The sequence below is a fragment of the Solanum lycopersicum genome, chromosome 1, assembly GCF_036512215.1.
Source record: "Solanum lycopersicum chromosome 1, SLM_r2.1".
Taxonomy (NCBI): domain Eukaryota; kingdom Viridiplantae; phylum Streptophyta; class Magnoliopsida; order Solanales; family Solanaceae; genus Solanum; species Solanum lycopersicum.
In genome coordinates, this window is record NC_090800.1 from 62,236,678 (window position 1) to 62,257,087 (window position 20,410).

A 20,410-nucleotide genomic window follows, 5' to 3' on the forward strand; every position below is an offset into this window, starting at 1 on the left:
AGTCAAGAAAACTAATAAAAAATACATTATTAGCCGTAAAATGAATCTCAAAGATAACAAAAAAAAATTTTATTTAGAAAAAATAAAAATATGCTGACATATAAGCCTTACTTGCTAATTAAAAGTAATATATGAAATAATATTTGAAAAAGATAATGCACCTCAAAGCGTACAAATACCGTAACATGTCTTCCACTAATTCTCTAACAAAAAATGACTACAAAATAACACACAATTTTAGTATAATTTTTTAGTGTTAATGTAACCTTCCACATTAAATAATTAGAAGTTATGGATATGAAAGACTTAAGAGGTTATGAATTTCAAAGATTTGGGAGTTATGAATATTATTAATACTAATTTAAGAATAAAATTTATATAATTGAAGAGGTATAAGTCAAGAAGATGATTTTGTAAGAAAATAATAATTAAAAAATAAGAAAAAATGTCAAGTAAAAGAATAAAAATAATTAAAAAATGAGTGTAGATCATAGAGATGTGCCACATCACCTCCTCTATATTCCTCCTTTATATCGATATATATTATTGCTAGAATGACTATCCTAGTAAAAATAAAATATGTCTTCATAATTATATCCGTTTTTGGATGATTAATTCAATTTCCTTTTCTTTTTAATTATTTTATCCAGAATCTTCAAAATCATGTTCCGAAAATCAATTTCTCCTATCATTATGATAAGTCCATTGGGTCTCTATAAATTCAACAAAAAAGATAAAAAAAATCAACTAATTTATACTAAACAAAGAGTTCTTATATTAAAGAAATTTCTCTTGTCAAAGAGAAAGAAAAACTTTGTTAGAAAGTGCGAGGAACTTCAAGAATATTCTTTAAGATTTTATATTTATTCACATATCTTTTATTTTGTGATGAAAGAAATAATTATATTTTTTCATATGTTACTTATTTTGGGAGCATTTAGAAATCGTATAAGGAGAGGTTTTATTCGTGAACAACAACAACAACAACGACGACAATTCTGATATAGTGAAAGTCATGTTTCTATACCCTGGTTCCGCTGAAGTTGTTCACACGGTTATTTATTTCTTCGACTTCCATGAAATCAAAGACTCCCCATGCTTGATTATGAATCATGTCACTGATGTTCTTGGATTTGGGCATGCTGCCAATATTTGCATCACAGAAGGCAATTAAATCCTTTTCTTTCTTGCTGCTCATCAAAACTCCTATTCCAGGTTCTGTTTTTATGTATCTCACCACCTTGAGGACTGCCTCCATGTTGATTTCTTAGGACATTGCGAAAACTGAGTTTGTACTGCAAACCCAATATCAAGCTTGGTTAATGACAAATATAATAGTCTTCCAATTAGTCTTTGATATGGACCTTTGTCTGTCAACACATAATCATTTGTAACATTCATGACTTCATCTAGCAATGTGGTTGTTAACTTCAAGTTGTTATCCAGTGGTGTGCAAGATAGTTTAGCACATAGTCCCATCTCCTCAATCAATTCCAAAGCATCTTTCTTTGGTTCAGTAGTATACCTTAATCTGATCTACTGAACTTTATACCTAAGAAATATCTAAGAATGCCAAGATCCTTAATCTTGAATCTAGCATATAACTCTTGTTTGGTCTGCTCTATTAACACCAAATCATTATCAACTACAAACATATCATCCACATATACCAAAATCAATTAATGCATTTGTCAGTTTAACATTGCATTGTCTACTTGTCTATTTCAACCCATACAATGATTTTACCAGCCTACATACCATCCCTGAAGTCATCCCTTGGCTAGAAAATCCATCATACAAAGACATGTAAATATCGTCACTCAAATCTCCTTGTAAAAAGGCATATACACATCCATCTCATGTATATGCCAATGAGAGGCTGCAACTATTGATAAAACACTTCTGACTGTGACCATCTTCACAAAAGGTAAGAAGGTATCTTGATAATCAAGGCCTTCCATTTTATTGTATCCCTTTGCAACCAATCTTTCCTTGTATCTTTCTAATGTACCATCACCCTCAAATTTCACCTTATAAACTCATTTACAACCAATGGGTTTCTTGTGAGGAGCTAAGGTACTATAAGCCATGTGTTATTTTCCTCGTGTGCTTGGATATATTCTTGCATAGCTGAAATCCACTTAGGGTCCGAGCAAGTCTCCTATAGGATTGAAGCTCAATAACACTAGAGAAAACACACAAATAGGACTGGTATTGTGAGAACATAATATCATATTGCAAGCACTAACATAAAGAATGAAGAATGATGTAAAAGCAACATTTGTTACAAAATCATTCATCCATGTAGGTTTCTTCCTAGCTTTGTATGGTTGTTTCAGAGGTCGCATATTAGGAATATTAATATCATCAGCCACAATAGATAGATGAACAACAGGACCATCATCAGGCTGAGTAGGCAATTGTGAGTTGTCAATGTATTAATCATAAAAAGAATATGCAGATGTGTGTAGGAATACAATAGGTGAGGATGATGTATTTTGGAAAGGAAAAGAATCCTCTCTGAAATTAACATCCTTAGAAATGAAAAAGTTGTGAGTAAGTAGATTATACAATGCATAAACCTTTTTGTAACATCTGAATAACCCATGTGTACTGCAGGAACAACTTTGGCCTCAAATTTATCACAAGGAGGCAAGCATTTGGCATAGCACAGACAACCCATGGTTTTGAGGTCTGCTAAGGACCCTTTAACACCATGAAAAAATTCAAAAGGAGACTTTTTGTGGAGTTATGTAGATGACAACCTATTTATCATGTAAAGAACCTCAAGCAGACAATGAACCCTATATTTGATAGGTATAGAACCCTAGAATTTGATTGCCCTGTCTAGTTCTACAATATACCTGTATTTTCTCTCTACCACATGTTGTGGGGTGTATAAACATGATATTTGATGTATGATACCAAAATATGTGGATATATCATGGCAATTAGAATTTACAAATTCAATTCCATTGTCTGCTCTCAATGTTTTGACACTTTCTTCAAATTGTGTATTGACTAGCTGAAAGAAATTTCTTAACACTACTACCACATCACATTTTAATTTCAGCAAATATATCCAAGTCATACGAGAATGATCATCCACAATAGTCAATAACATTTTACAACTATCAAGTGGAACATGGAATGGTCCCATACATCCAAATGCAACAAATAAAAAATACAAGAAGATCTATTCTCACTATTAGGAAAGGGTAAGCTGGTTTGTCGAGCTACTGGACATACATTACATTTATCTAAAACCCTTTTATATTCAATAGAGTCAATATTAAACAAATGAGTCATAATTCCTACAGAGGAATGACCCATCCTTTTGTGCCAAAGAAGGATGTCCAATTTATTCTTGGTAGCGACCATTCCTTTTTGTGATTCATCAAGTAGAGGCAACCTTTTTCTTCACCAATCTCCAGAACTTCTCCACTTGAGAGGTCCTGGAACACAAAATAGTCGGGGGAAAATTGAATTGAGCGTTGAAGCTCCTTAGTTATTTTGGATACTGAAAGTATATTATATCTGAAATCTGGAATGTATAAAACATCTTTCACATATACTCCATCTAGAAAATCACAACTACCAATATGTGATACCTCTACAGTCCCACCATCTGGTAGATATACTTATTTATTATAAGCAGTAACATGCTTCTTAGAACTTAACGACTCTTTGTGATAAGTTATGTGGTTGGATGCACCAATGTCTATTATCCATTCCTTTTCACTATTACATGCATAAGAGATAAATACTTTATCTATGAGGTTTCACTCAAATAGATGTGAAACAGAAATGTTAACTCCCATGTGGCTGAGTCAGATATTCCGCACATGTTTGAATGAAGAGTAAGATTCTGGTATATCATCTGTGCATTCCAATCCTGTACTGATTGTAGTGTGGTAATTGTTGCATCATTTGAGAGTGTTGGTGTGGAGGAATGGGGGATCCTGAACACCTATTCCAATTACAAGGGAAATTGTCAGCTCTAGAATAATTAATAGGACCTAGATTGTTGAATGCCTTGAATGTTGTTGTATTGGGCCCTTAATTATCTGTCAATTCTGTATTTTGGGTCAAAGCCTGTTAGGGTTTAGTTTAGCACTATATATAGACGCTATGGAAAACCCTATTCTGTAATTCTGTTCTTGCCTCTCCATAATAAAACCGCTCCCCCTCTTCCAGTGGACGTAGCCAATTTATTGGTGAACCACGTAAATCTGTTGTCTTGTTTTTTGCGTTTATATTTTCTCGTATTATATCAAATTCCGCACAACAAATTGGTATCAGAGCCTCTCGGTTAATCGGTGTTCTTGGAGAATTCGAGATGTCTGCTTTGAACGTGAAAATTGACAAATTCACAGGGAGGAACAGTTTCAGTTTATGGCAGATTAAGATGCGGGCTTTGTTGAAATAGCAAGGCTTCTGGGCGCCGTTGTCGAATGACAAGAACGCCGTCGTTACTCCTGAGATGGCGATTCTGGAGGAAAAGGCGCACTCAACGATCATGCTGTGTCTCGCGGATGACGTCATCACGGAGGTCTCGGATGAAGAGACTGCAGCTGGTCTGTGGTTGAAGCTGGAGAGTTTGTACATGACAAAATCTCTAACCAACAAGCTGCTTCTGAAACAACGTCTATTCGGTTTACGAATGACTGAAGGTACACAACTCAGGGAACATTTAGAGCAATTGAATACTTTGTTATTAGAATTGCGTAATATCGATGTGAAGATCGAGGATGAAGATGCTGCCCTGATTCTGTTAGTATCTCTCCCAATGGCGTTTGAGAATTTTGTTCAATTGTTCATTGTTGGGAAAGATACTGTGTCGCTGGAAGAAGTCAGATCGACCCTTCATAGCAGGGAATTATGGCATAAGGCTAACGGTACAAGTACGGACATACAACCTTCCAGTCTGTTCACCAGTAGCGGAAAGGGAAGGAAAACGCGAAAAGAAAAATAAGCCGATGTCGAAGGGTGCAAAGCCGGATGATGTTTGTAATTACTGCAAGGAGAAGGGACATTGGAAATTTGATTGTCCAAAGAATAAGAAGCAATCGGAAAAACAATCAGTTTCTGCTGCTGTTGCTGAAGAAGACACCAATTCTGAAGAAGACATTGCCCTAGTTGTGGATGAGCACACTCATCACTCACATGTGTGGGTTCTTGATTCTGGGGCATCCTATCACATCTGTCCTAGGAGAGAGTGGTTCACGACTTATGAGCAGGTAGACGGAGGCATCATCTCGATGGCTAATAGTTCTGTCTGTAAGGTGGTTGGGACAGGCTCGATCAAGATAAGGACACATGACGGTAGCTTTTGCACATTGAACGAGGTCAGGCACGTTCCATTGATGACGAAAAATTTGATATCTCTCAGTCTTTTGGACAACAAGGGATTCAGCTGGTCAGGAAAAGATGGAGTCTTGCGGGTCTGGAAGGGTTCAAATCTGATTCTGAAAGGTGTCATGCGTGGTACTTTGTATTTTCTACAAGGTGCCACGGTTACAGGTTCAGCCCATGTTGTATCGTCAGAAGTTCACCAGAAGGATATGACTAAGTTATGGCACATGAGACTTGGTCATATGGGTGAAAGAGGGATGCAAATTATGTCAAAGGAGGATCTTCTTGCTGGTCATAAGGTTAAGAGCGTAGAGTTTTGTGAACATTGTGTCTTTGGAAAACTACATCGTAACAAGTTTCCAAAGGCCATTCACAGAACAAAAGGCACACTTGATTACATCCATTCTGATTGCTGGGGTCCATGCCGTGTTGAGTCTTTGGGAGGCTGCAGATTTTTTGTGTCCATTATTGATGACTACTCAAGGATGACTTGGGTGTACATGATGAAGCATAAAAGTGAAGCTTTTCAGAAGTTCAAGGAGTGGAAAATTTTGATGGAAAATCAAACAGGGAAGAAGATCAAGAGGTTGTGAACTGATAATGGGCTGGAATTCTGCTGGTCTGAATTTGATCAATTCTGTAAGAATGAAGGGATTGCTCGACATCGTACAGTCAGAAATACACCACAGCAGAACGGTGTAGCTGAGCGGATGAATCAAACACTTCTGGAGAGAGCAAGGTGCCTGCTCTCTAATGCTGGGCTAGATAGAAGATTCTGGGCAGAAGCGGTTAGTACAACTTGCTACTTGGTTAACCGCGGACCACATACAGGCATATAGTGCAAGACACCTATGGAGATGTGGTCAGGAAAAGCTGCTGATTATTCAAATTTGAAAGCTTTTGGTTGTACGGCTTTCTACCACGTCAGTGAAGGTAAGTTAGAACCAAGAGCTAAAAAGGGAGTATTTGTGGGCTACAGAGATGGAGTGAAAGGTTTCAGAATCTGGTCTCCAGCAGAAAAGAGGTTTATTATGAGCAGGAACGTTGTCTTTGATGAAAGTTCTCTGTTTAGAACCATTGTGAAGCCTACAACTACGTCAGAAACTTGGAGTCTTGATAAACAGGTGGAGTTTCAAGTCATTCAGAACGAGAGATTTGAAAGAACCTAAAGAGGAGGATCAAAAGCCACAGACAGAAACTGATATTCCAGAATCTATGCCATCAGATATCCATCAGAGTATAGCTCAAGATCGGCCAAGGAGGGTTGGAGTTCGGCCACCTACGAGGTATGGTTTTGAGGACATGGTAGGTTATGCACTGCAGGTTGCTGAAGAGGTAGATACATCTGAGCCGTCTACTTACAAAGAAGCCATTTTAAGTCCTGATTCTGAAAAATGGTTTGCTGCTATGGGAGATGAGATGGAGTCCCTACACAAGAATCAGACATGGGATCTGGTCATACAGCCTTCGGGGAGAAAGATTATTACTTGCAAATGGGTTTTCAAGAAGAAGGAAGGGATATCACCAGCAGAAGGAGTCAAGTATAAAGCCAGGGTTGTTGCCAGAGGTTTCAACCAAAGAGAGGGAGTGGACTACAATGAGATCTTCTCACCAGTGGTCAGACATACTTCCATCCGAGTGTTACTAGCGATAATTACACATCAGAATGTGGAGCTTGAACAACTTGATGTGAAGACAGCGTTTCTACATGGAGAGTTGGAGGAAGAGATATACATGACTCAGCCGGATGGTTTCCAAGTTCCAGGGAAGGAAAATCACGTCTGCAAGTTGAAGAAGTCCTTATATGGACTTAAGCAGTCTCCAAGGCAGTGGTACAAAAGGTTTGACAGCTATATGGTGAAGTTGGGCTATACTCGGAGCTCATATGATTGTTGTGTCTACTATAATAGGCTCAAGGATGATTCATTCATCTATATGGTGCTTTATGTAGATGATATGTTGATAGCTGCAAAGAAGAAGTATGACATTCAGAAGCTGAAGGGTTTACTTAGTATTGAGTTTGAGATGAAGGATCTGGGAGCCGCTCGGAAGATTCTAGGGATGGAGATCATTAGAGACAGAGAGAGAAGGAAACTTTTCTTGTCACAGAGAAGCTACATTCAGAAGGTCTTGGCGAGGTTTGGCATGTCTTCATCTAAGCCTATTGATACCCCAGTGCTGCCAATATCCATCTCACTGCCATGTTTGCTCCACAGTCAGAAGAAGAGAAGGAGTATATGTCACGAGTCCCTTATGCCAGTGCCGTAGGAAGTTTGATGTATGCTATGGTCTGTACAAGGCCAGATTTAGCACATGCAGTCAGTGTAGTAAGCAGATTCATGGGACAACCAGGGAAAGAACATTGGCAGGCTGTGAAGAGAATTTTCCGGTACCTTAGAGGTACATCTGACGTTGGTCTCATTTATGGAGGTGATACTCAGTGCTTGGTTACTGGCTATTCTGATTCTGACTATGCTGGAGATGTTGACACAAGAAGATCGATGACTGGCTATGTGTTTACCCTTGGAGGATCAGTCGTCAGTTGGAAGGCAACTTTGCAACCTACAGTGACTTTGTCTACTACGGAAGCGGAGTACATGGCCTTGACAGAGGCTGTAAAAGAAGGAATTTGGCTGAAAGGGCTAGTTAGTGATCTTGGTCTGCATCATGATCAGGCTACGGTGTATTGTGACAGTTTGAGCGCAATTTGTCTAGCCAAGGATCAAGTCCATCATGAGAGAACCAAGCATATTGACGTGAGGTATCATTTTCTGAGAAGTGAGAAGAGAATCAAGGTGAAGAAAGTAGAAACTGCTGATAATCCTGCTGATATGTTCACAAAGCCGGTTCCACAGAGCAAGTTTCAACACTGTTTGGACTTGCTCAACATCAGAAGCTGTTAATTGCCCTGCGGGGCAATTCTGAGGAAGAGGGGGAGGCCTGGCACTATCATAGTGCGTCTGAAGAATCTGTTTGGAGAATTCAAGTCAAGGTGGAGATTTGTTGAATGCCATGAATGTTGTTGTATTGGGCCCTTAATTATCTGTCAATTCTGTATTTTGGGTCCAAGCCTGTTAGGGCTTAGTTTAGCACTATATATAGACGTTATGGCAAACCCTATTCTGTAATTCTGTTCTTGCCTCTCCATAATAAAACTGCTCCCCCTCTTCCCGTGGACGTAGCCAATTTATTGGTGAACCACGTAAATCTGTTGTCTTATTTTTCGCGTTTATATTTTCTCGTATTATATCAAATTCCGCACAACATAGATCATTATGAAAAATCACATTAGTCGCTCAGGCCTGTGCTCCATCATTGTGTGGTTGACTTTTCTCATCCCTCACATTGTGTGCATGATTTTGACTCTCTCCTTCTTTTTCATAAGGACCATTAGACTGGCCAGTCTTCTTCTTGAAGTTAAAATTAGGAGGATATACAATCAATCGATAACAACTTGCTTTAGTATGACCTATCATCTTGCAATGATCACACTAAGCATTCCAATCCCTCTTAAACTTTCTAGAAACTTGACGAGAAGTCATAAGAGCTGCAATTTCCAGATTTGCAACTGTGCTAGCAGAATATGCTATGATTCGTTGGCTATTTCTTTCAATCTTCATTGATTAAGCCTAATTGATTGGTGGAAAAGGAACTAACATCAGGATGTGACTTCGAGCCTGTTCATAAGTTTCATAAGACCTAGTAAAAACTGTACTAACTTTTGCTGCTTCACAAACTCAACAAAACCTTTCGATTCTGTGCAATTACAACTAGGAAAAGGCGCGATGCAATCAAATTCTGCCCAACATAATCACAATTTTGTAAAGTACTCTGATATAGTACTTGTACCTTGCACCAAGGTAACAATTTCCCTATGTAATTGAAAGATATGTGACTCATCCGTTTTGTCAAATCTTTCCTTTAGATATCGCCATACAGAGAAAACATCTGTAGAGTAAAAACTTCCATTCAATAACTCCTTGTAAATACAATTCATGATCCATGAATGGACAATTGCATTGCATCTCTCCAATAAACCAGTCAAATTAGGACCAAATCCATCCTTATGGAACTTTCCATAGATTAGCCCCAACTTTTTTCTTCCAAGTATAGATATTCTCATCGACCTGCTCCATACAGAATAGTTTTCGAATCCTGTAAGCTGAATAGAGATCAATATAACTCTAGATGTGTCTGCAATACTTTATAAAAAGAGGATGATTGTGGCTAAGTTTCTCTGGCAGTTCATTGCCAACTGCAACAACCATTGTTGAACGCAACAACAACTTCAGTTACACTTTAGTACGCTTCGATTCAAACTATATCCATGGCCGATTGCTCTGATACCATATCTAGAAATTGAATTGAAATACTTGAGTAGGATGAAAAAACTCTAGAAGAGAACCATCTAAAAATGTCTTCAACAGAGAATTAATACAATGAATTAAGAGAATAAAAAAACTAACATATCTTCTACTTTATATAGACTCTACAACTTAACTATATGTACACCTGACAATTAGTTAAACTATCAACAACTAACTAATCTAATAGATTTTCCTAACAATTAGTTATAACTAACTTAAGTCATCTAAGTAACTTCTTTCTCATTAGTTAAATTATAGAATTTAATACAAACCTTATTATATAAATTTTGAATAGTTTCAGTATGATACAATGCCTTTTTAACTAATCTGCAATTGTCAATAAATGCATTAATGTGAATGTCTTCGGTAACTCTTTTGTGAAGTTCATGTACAAAATAAATGAACTCTATAAAATTCATATAACTTTCAAAAACATTTTATACTATAAATAGCGATGATTATCTTATGAAAGATACAATCGAAAAATACAAAAGAAAAAATAAGAAAGCATTCTCTCCCATATATTTTTTGTATATATTTATTTTCTTATATTATTTATATTTCTAACATTGTTAATATTTCACAACACGTTATCAGCATGAGTCTCTAACCAATTAAGACCTACTTAATTCAGAATTATTTTTCCCCCTAAAAGTTAATCAATTTTCTTTCCGAGTCAGGTATACATTTACATGTTTGTAACATCTGGAATATTACATACATAAGTCTTTCATTTGCAAGTTAATTACTACATATATAACTTGTTTTAACTATTATTACGGTACTTTACTAGACATAATAATCAATACATTTCTGATTTATATTATTATGTTATTTATATGCTACTAACTTATAACTCTAAATTAATTACTAAATGATATGATAGCATGCTAGTTAAAATACTCGTAAGTATATTCTCTCTTTTATGATAAGTACTAGTAAGCTAATCCGTCTTAGCGCGATCACGTAAAACAACAATAAATATATGAAGTTAACTAAATTATTTAACAAGATGAACACATTCCTAAGTTTATGCAACATATAAGAGAGGTGTTATATCTCGACATTTAAAAAATGATTGGATTTTGTTTTTTACACCTTCATTATCGTTGTAGCTTGAAATTATTACTATTGTTTAGGATAATTTATCAGGTTGTTGTAATATTTTTTCATGACCGTATTCATTTATATTATTGTCTCTATTCCAATTTGAATTTATATTTTCTTGAACGGATCTATTGAAAATAACATGTCTACCGATAAGATTTTGATTATGTCTGAATATATTCTATCCTTCATAGACCCGCAATATGAAATGATATTTAGTTTTTTTTTATATTATTACTGTGCCAATTTTTTGTTATATAATATTTTTATGTCTTAATTTATATAGAAAAAAACTCTATTATAAAATTGAGAATTATATATATAAATCAATACTTCAACCACATTACAAAAAAAAGCTCATATCTCTTGCTCAACCTAGTGTACTTTAGAGAAAAACTCAAGGACATAAAGAGAACTATAATTTAGATTTTAACCAGGTGCACAATTATGGGCTAATTGAATTATGTGATCTCATATTTTCTCGAACAACACTTAGAAGAAATGTTATAAAGATAAAATGTATGTTTTAAAAAAGTGAAGCCAAATCCAAAGCCAGAGCAATGAGTTCTTAATCATATCCTATACACATACAAAGACATAGTGACACTATAAGATATGATATAAAATTTCTAACCATATTAAACGGAAAACAATGAGAACTATAAACGAAGAAAGCCACACCTCAATAAAAATTATTACTTTAATACAAAATATACATTAGGTCATGTACTTTTACATGGAGCTAACCAATTTAATTCACATAAAATGAAAAATGAAGAAGAGGAATCAAGAGTAGGATATCAAAGAGAATTTCCCTGTGTAAGTGTGGTTGCATTTATGTGAATTTAGGTGATTTGAGAAGTTAAACAATAAGATGCTACATGTTGAGAAGGATAACAAATTTTATTCATGAAAAAAATGTTAAAGGACTAAAAAGAAATCGTAATTGAAAAATCTAAAAAAACCAAGTGCTATCAAAAGTAAAACAAAACTTTTGCAAAACAGTACAATATAGATGAGTATTGTCTCGTTTGATTTATATATACAAATAAAATAAGAGAAAAGACATAAAGTTACAACTGAAGTTATATCGGATTCTCAAAAAGACATCTTAACTTTGTAACCGTTCTATTATCCATTAAATAATTTTTAACAGATATTATTAGGTTAATTTTTAATTAGCCCTAAATTTTAAGAATCAAGTGTTTTCACACATCAATCATTAGATGACACATGTTAATTTAATAAAAAAATGCAAAAAAAGAAATCAGGTTAAGTTTTTTCTTGATTTCTCTCTCTCTTACTTTTTAATTTATTTTAACTTTGATTTCATCTTAAATTTCACTTCATCTTACACCTTCCACTTTCAGGTGATCCATCCCTTCATTTTCTTTCTTTTTCTTCACTTCCCACCCTCACCCCTTCCCCACGTCAAGTTGAACCCCACTCCATTTTTTTCTTTTCATTTTCTTTTTCTTCTATGGTCAAATTCTTAATAAAATTCATACTATTTCTTAGACTTTATTGAATTATTGAGAGAAAATGATCAAATTCTCCCTAACCTATAGTTGAATTCTCAGACTTTATTGAATTATTGAGATAAAATGGTAAAATTCTCCCTAACTTATAGTTGAATTCTCGACTATACACTTGTATTTTATGGGTGTCTTATTACCCCCTAAAACTATTTTAAAGCGAAATAAATGTACCGGTTAAGTGCTGACATGACACATAGAGTACACTCTCTAAGGCATGTGAAAGACAAAGAACTGATAAGAAAATACTTTAAAATATTTTAAACTTTTTGTTAAATATCAGTTTTCAACTTTTGTCTTTAATTCTTTTTTCTTTATTATCCACCCCCCCCCCCCCCCCGTCTCTCATCAACACAAACCCTACCTATAAATCTCCATTATCATTGTTGAACCAATATCATCATAGCAGTTTCATTCCCTCACCCATCTTCTAATACTTCTTCATAATTTATCTCACTAAATAACTCACATCCATTAACCATCAAAATCATCAAATAATCATAAAAACTATTATTTATAGAGAAAATGCACAAGTACCCCTTCAACCTAAGCGCGAAATTCCAGAGACACACTTGTACTATACTAAGGTCCTATAACCTCCCCCCCCCCCCTCCCTAAACTTATTTTATAAGTAATTTTCTACCCCTTTTTGGCCTACATGAAACTAATTTGAAAAAAAAAATCAACCAGCGTTGGACCCACAAGATAGTGTCACGTAGATCGAAAAGGGGTATAAAATTATTAATAAAATAAGTTGAGGGGGTAATAGGACTTTATTATAGTATGTGTCTATGAGATTTTGAGCATAGGTTGAGGGGCGTACTTTTGCATTATCCCATTATTTATATAGTAAAGAAATAAATTAAAGTCATTACTTTTCTTGCTCAGGCAAAAATTATCAACCTCCAAATCTTGTTTTTAGTTCTTATTAACGTCCGATGAGGAAATTTAACCTACACATAATTAAAATTTCACGAAGTTGAGCAACAATAATTAATTGATTCTACTCAATTCCAATTATTTAATGATTTTTTTAAATGTAAAAATCATAAATCTTCCATTATTTAAAAAATAAATAAAATGACCTAGTCCCCTCAATTCTAAGACGATTAGCGAGACTTCAAGCTTGAAATTGGAGTTACAATTGTAAAGTTTGAGTGTGAGAGGTGAAAATGGAGATTTAAATAGTTAATAAAGTAGTTATTGCAATGTTGCTGATGAATATTGATACTTGATTTGTGGGTTATAGAAGGTGGGAGTGGGGGTGGGGTGAGGAGTGATTAGAGAGGAATGGGGTGGAAAGAGATAAAGGTTTTGAGGAGTTACAATGAAAATTATTGAAGCATGACTTAGGACAAAGTGAAGAGGAGAAGATAATAAAGAAAATAAATATAATTATGTTTTTTCTTTATTTTTTTTATATGTGATATTTGACAGCTGGTAACGTGTGGTGCACACTACATGGAAAGGATATGGTTATCCATTTTTAGGGATGTTTATATTCTGTTTTAAAATAATTTAAGGGGGTAATAGAAATCGCGTAAAGTATAAGCGTGTAGTTGACAATTCGACTATAGATTAGGGGGTCATTTGACCATTTTCTCAATTATTGATAACAAAATTAATTATATAGTAAAATTTAAAATTTTTAAGGTATAATTAACTACTCATTCTCATATAACTTCAAAATTACAAATGGTAATTTAAAAGAATCAATGAATATCCCCGAAATTGAAAGAACTTACTTGAAATCAGATTAAAAAAACTATATGATACTTGCTAATCATCTTGAAATCTAATGAGTTTATCAAATTGTTCGAAATGTAAGAAAATATTTAGATAATGTTTTTAAATTAAAGAGAGCAAAACTAATACTAGCAAAATAAGGAAGATGAAGTTGTGAAAAAAATAGTGACATCGAAGAAGCTTCGATGAAGATAACAATGAACTTTTGAAGAAGGAAGAAAGAAAATAAATAAAAAAGAAATGAAATTAGAATAATAAGAAAAATAAGAATATATTTTATACTAAAATAGTTGAAAAAATAAAACTATATTGGTTATTTTAGGTTGTCGACTCTATTTGAGAGAGTGCACAACACTCTCTATGTAAAAAAGTGAAAGAAAAATAGTATAATAATATTTATTTATAATTGTTTAGTGAATAATAAGACGATTGTAAAATTAAGGTATTTTTTCAAAAATTTGAAATAACTTTAATGCTGACTTTATGTCTTTTCTCTACAAATGAAGATTGAACATTTATATTCTAAATGAATACCACATTTAATATTCATTGAAATTATAGAAAATGGATAGAGAAAAAGTGTAAGAGTAATGAAGGTAATTCAGAAAAAGTGACTATTGGAATGAATTGAAGTGATAACGTAATAGAAGTAATTTTTGTTGTAATTACTCATTCATTACGTAAAATTAATATTAGTTTAGTCATGAGGAGAAGAAAATCAACTATTTGGAGTTATTAAAAAAAAGAAAAAGAAGGTTCTAGGAGGATCAATATTAAAGAGGTATAAGTCATAAATAATTACTTCTTATAAAAAATATTTTAAAAAAATTAAATAATATCAGAAAAATACTCAAGTATAAAAAATATTTCCAAGTTATAATAATAGTTAAAAGAAGATTAAAAAAGGAATAATTTTGTAAGAGTAGAAATTAGAGTGGTGTGAGTTACTCCTTGTAGACATATGAAGAGTCTTTGTTGTAAATGTTTCTTCAGTTAGTAAAATATTTATTTATCATAAATTTAGTAATTTATTTTTACAGTAAAATCATTAATTTAAATTTTATAAAAAAGGTAAAAAAAATGGAGGAAAATAATAAATGCAAATGGAGATCATACCTTCTCTATGTTTCTCCTTTATTATATATATAGATAGATATAGATTTGTGTGTCATAAAGAATAATAGTATTATACTAAATATCACTTGAAAATATTACAAAACTTTGGCATTTATAACTATTGAAACTAGTAATGAATATTGTTAAATAATTAGAAAATATATTAAGTTTACCGTTTCATTTTTATGAGTTTACATGCTTTTGTAACATTTCATGTTCATATATATAATATACTTTATTTTAATTCCTAATCATTTGAAACATTAATTTATCTTTTATTATAGAGAAATCAACATCATGGTATTAACTCAACCATTTTATGATAGTTTTCATTTGTCGAATTTGTCAAAGTTTAAATTTGTGGTACTTGACATTTCTGAAAGACCTATTTGTTTTGAGTACTTGCTGCTGAAATTCACCTACCGCAAGGGTCTTGGTGATAGTATAATCGAAGGAAGTAAATCATCAAGTCAGAATAAAGTGATCTATGATTTTCCTTCGTCGTTATCTTGATGAAAACCTAAAGGTTGAATACTTAACATTGAAAGACCCACTTGAATTGTCGGTAGGTTTGAAAGGGAGTTATCACCACCTCAAGGCGACGGTATCTTCAAGGGATTGTTATGAGTGAATGCACTTATACTTTCAAGATTATAAAACTATAATTGAATCCATGATAATGTGTGTGGGCGTGAAAAATCCAAAAGACGACATAAAAATCGTCAAAGTGACGATCATAACAAATTGGAGAAAAATATTGATTCTCAAGATAATCCTTCAAAAGGCAAGACCGATCACTTTTATTGTTTTGGCCATCGGTCACGAAAAAAATGAATGTTGGTTACCTGAGCATTTTGCCAGACTTTATGAAAATTCCTTTAAAGAAAAGGACAGAAAGGTGGCACCTCCTCTTCTAATGCTTTAGTAGAGTAACATTTGACTCTCAATGATGAGGCTCAAGCAGGGTCTTCTAAGAAATATGATGAGAATATTGAGGCAAATTTAGCATTGAAAAATGATGCTTTTGATGGGCTTGATGATATGGCTCATCTCGAAGCTGAAAACTTATTTGGGAACGCAAATGAAGATTTATAATTGAACTGAAAATGCATAATGGTGTTATGTATTTTTAATGTCTTACTTAAAGTTCATGTACTTAAATTTTCTTTTGTTAAGTTTTGTACTTTTTATTATGTACTTTTATTTTCATAAAGATAAATAAAATTTCCAATCTTCAGTTGGATCCAAGATGAGTAATTAAAATATGTGTCTTCTGGACAGTGCCTCAACTCATACAATACTAAAATAAAATAAATATTTCTCTCATTTGATTATGAAAAAGACATATGTTAATACAATATCCGATAGTACAAAGTTGATTGAGGGATCACGAAGAGAGGCCTTGTTACTTCTAGAGGAACATTATTGGAAATTAATAATGCATTTTATTACAGTAAATCTCAAAGAAACTTGTTAAGTTTCGAGGTTATTCGTCAAAATGGATATCATGTTGAAACTGCAAATAAAGAAAAGTTGAAATACATTATACTACTATGATTAATACAGAGAAGAAAATTGTGCATGAAAAATTATCTGCGCTTTTTTCTGGATTGTACCATACAAATATTGATAGGGTTGAATCACATGTTGTAGCAAGAAAAATGTTTACTGTTTCTAATGATTTTATCATTTGGCATGACCTTTTGGGTCATTTCAATTATAATATGATGCGTAGAATAATTGAGAATTCACACGGACATACTTTAAAAAATCAAAATGTTGTTCAATCAAATTAATTTTCTTCAGTTGCTTGTTCACAAGGAAATTTGGTTATCAAACCATTAACAACTAAGGTTGGAGTGAAATCTCCCGCATTTCTAGAACGGATTCAAGGTGATATATGTGGGCATATTCACCATGCATGTTGACCATTAAAATATTATATATATTGTCTTAATAGATGGATCTACAAGATGGTCTCATTTGTGCTTATTCTTAACTCGCAATATAATTTTTGCGAGGTTCTTGGATCAAATAATAAGTTTACATCAGATTATGTCATAAAAACGATTCGTTTGATAGTACTGGTGAGTTTACATCTCAGGCATTTAATGATTATTGTTAGCACACTGGAATAACAGTTGAACATCCCGTTGCACATGTTCATACTCAAAATGGTTTAGCAGAGTCGTTGTTTAAACGTCTTCAATTGATAGCTGGACCATTATTGATGGGGACAAAGTTCTATGTTTCGACTTGGGGGCATGCAACGACACTTGTGCACATAAGACCAACCATTTATCATGACATCTCCTCATTACATGATTGGTTTTTGGTTAGGAGCCAAACATTTTCCATCTTAGAATCTTTAGATGTGTGATATATGTTCCAATTGCTTCGTCACAATGCACAAAGATAGGTCCCCAAATAAGATTGAGGATATATGTTGGGTACGAATCTCGTTCTATTATAAAATTTTAGAACAAAGAATTGGAAATTTATTTACGGTAAAATTTGTTAATTGTCATTTTGATGAATCAGTATACCCAACAGTAGGGGAAGAACAAAAGAAGTTGAGAAATGAGATAGATTGAAATTTACTTTCATTGTCTCATTTAGACCCTCAAACAAATCAATGTGAGAAAGAAGTTCAAAAGATAATTTATTTACATAATATTGCAAATCAACTGTCGGATACATTTACTAACCTTTAGCCAATTACAAAATCATTTATCCAACTGCTAATGCTCAAGTTTGGGTTGATGTCCCGATAGGATAAAATGTTAAGGCAAATGAGTCTGGACCATGCGTAAAACGTAATAGACCAATTGGTTCGAAGAACAAACATCCTCCGAAAAGGAAAGAAATAAATTATCGAGATGATGATAATATGGAGGCAATTTCTCATGAAGATTTTTGAGATATAATAAATGATGACACGAAAGTGGAGGTCCATATACATGAAAATAATGAGAATCGTGAAATCTCTGTAAATTATGTATTAACGATAAGAAGGTGAAATCAAATAATATCGTGGTGGATAACATTTTTTACATATAATGTTGCAGTTAAAATAATGCAACAAAATGAGGACTTAGAACCAAGATCTGTTAGTGAATGTAGATAGAGAAATAATTGGTCAAAATGAAAGAAAGCAATTCAAACATAATTGACTTCACTTGAAAAATGTGATGTTTTAGATCAATAGTTTGAACACCTATTGTTGTCAATCCAGTTGGGTAAAAGTGAATTTTTGTGTGAGAACACAATGAAAAAGGTTAAGTCGTAAGATATGAAGCACGACTTGTGACACAAGAATTTTCACAAAGGTCTGACATTAATTATGAGGAGACATATTCTCTTGTGATAGATGCAATTACCTTCAGGTATCTAATAAATATGATAGCTTATTAAAAACTTGAAGTGCATTTAATGGACGTTGTCACTTGACCACAATATTTTTATGAAAATCCCTGAAACACACAGAGTTCCTTAAACATATAAACATTCAAAATGAAGTTATTTAACAAAGCTTCAGAAATTCTTAAATGAATTAAAACAATCATCACGAATGTGATATAATTGTCTTAGCGAATACTAGCTAAAAAAAGAGTATAAGAATGACTCTATTTGTTCTTGTATTTTTACACGGAAGTCAAAATCTGAATTTGTAATAATATTTATTTATGTTGATGACTTGAACATCATCAAAACTCTTAAAGAGCTTTCAAAGGTTGTTGAGCGTTTGAAAAAAGAATTTAAAATTAAAGATCTTGGTAAGACAAATTTTTGTCTTGGCCTTCAGATTGAACATTTGACAAATGGATTATTTATCGGTCAATCAACATATACTAAAAAGGTTTTGAAGTGATGTCAATGGATAAATCACACCTATTGAGTATCCTGATGGTTGTGAGATCTATAGGTATAAATAATGAACCATTCTAATCCCAAGAAAAGGATTAAGAAATTCTTTGTAACACTCCAAAATATTAATCAAGAGTCGCATATAAATTTACCGTTACTTAATTACTACAATATGTTTTATTCTCATTTGGGGAACATGAAATTTTGTGATATTTGCAACCTTGCTAAACATAAATTGTGATAGTAATTTAAGGTATTTTATGGGGTATTGCATAATTTGACTAATCAGAATTACATATAAATTGAAAGTATTGGCATTAAGTATATACATATAGGTGTATATGTATGCATTTTGGGCACCACACAATAATTTGGGCAGCACTTTTAGTGACAGTTGTACATGTCACTAGCCACACTTTTGAGACTATATTTTGACACCTCTTATAGTGAAATTCGTCTCACCTGAAGTATAGGAATGTTAGAAAATTATCTAAAAAGTTTTTCTTCAAAATCAAGAGAAAAACAAGGTCTTTTTAAGCTGAAATTTGAGACACACTTCTCTTTGTTAGTGATGAAGAATCTATTTCTATGCTAAGAAGTGTTTGATATTTTAATTATCTCTCGTTCAATAGAACTTAGTTTACATTAAGTAAATATGATTTGGAAAGATATTTTTCATATATATACCTCTTATGCTTATGTAAAACTCTAATTTTGTTGTTATGGATTTAAAAACATCGGATGCAACATAGGACAAGTTCTGTCCAGATTTCGTATTTAAAAATTCTTTATGGACAACTGTTAGTGTTACGATGATATCTTTTTGTAGAAAATATATTATGCGGTGATTCTTGATTTTTTTCAACCTTAAGATATGTACCTACATATCTCATGAAAGATATACAATCCAGCTTTGCCGTTTTCCTTTTCAAATCTAGGTTGCGACATGAGGTGCTAGGCTGACCAGAAATACTGTTTTGGAAGCTTAGTCGTATATGTACAAGCTAAGCTTACTCGTGATGATAATCCTGTTTTACTTTGACACTTTTGAGAATAATAGGAATTAAAGAAGTTATTTAATTGTATTTTTAAGGTTGTATATACTTGTGAACAAGTTGATTGGTCTACGGTTTGAACTTTTGAAATGGTGTTGGACTGTTTCTTTGCTAAAGCATTGAGGCTTGTGTATAAACTTGTACTTGTAGTATTTTTACCTCCTGGTATACCTGAAAGTATATCTTGGTACCTTGGTTATCTCTTGTGACTTTGTATTGTTGTGTTGTTATCTTTTCAGACATTAAAGACACTGGTGTAACT